This window comes from Octopus bimaculoides, chromosome 20 (genome assembly GCF_001194135.2).
Source record: "Octopus bimaculoides isolate UCB-OBI-ISO-001 chromosome 20, ASM119413v2, whole genome shotgun sequence".
Taxonomy (NCBI): Eukaryota; Metazoa; Mollusca; class Cephalopoda; order Octopoda; family Octopodidae; genus Octopus; species Octopus bimaculoides.
In genome coordinates this window covers 5,548,498-5,548,833 of record NC_069000.1, presented here as the reverse complement: position 1 = coordinate 5,548,833, position 336 = coordinate 5,548,498, and positions in this window count along the sequence as shown.

The window sequence follows — 336 nt, the reverse complement described above, 5'->3', positions numbered from 1 at the left end:
TTGTCTATGTCTGTTTGTATGCGTACGTTTTTATGGGTGGTAGAGCGTAGTTATATACGTATATACGCAATATTTAAGAGAGAGAATTTAGTGAAATTATAAATCTTTTGGAATTTTCCTTTAAGTTGTTTTCGCCATTCGTCTTTCATCTTTCCAGTGAAACAATTAACATGGCGTCTATTGTAATAAATGTTGACAAACTAGTCTAAAACAGTCTCTTCAGTGTTTATATGATTGTGCTTTCACTCCCTCTCTCTCTCTCTCTGTCTCTCTCTCTCTGTCTCTCTCTCTCTCTGTCTCTCTCTCTCTCTGTCTCTCTCTCTCTCTCTCTCTCTC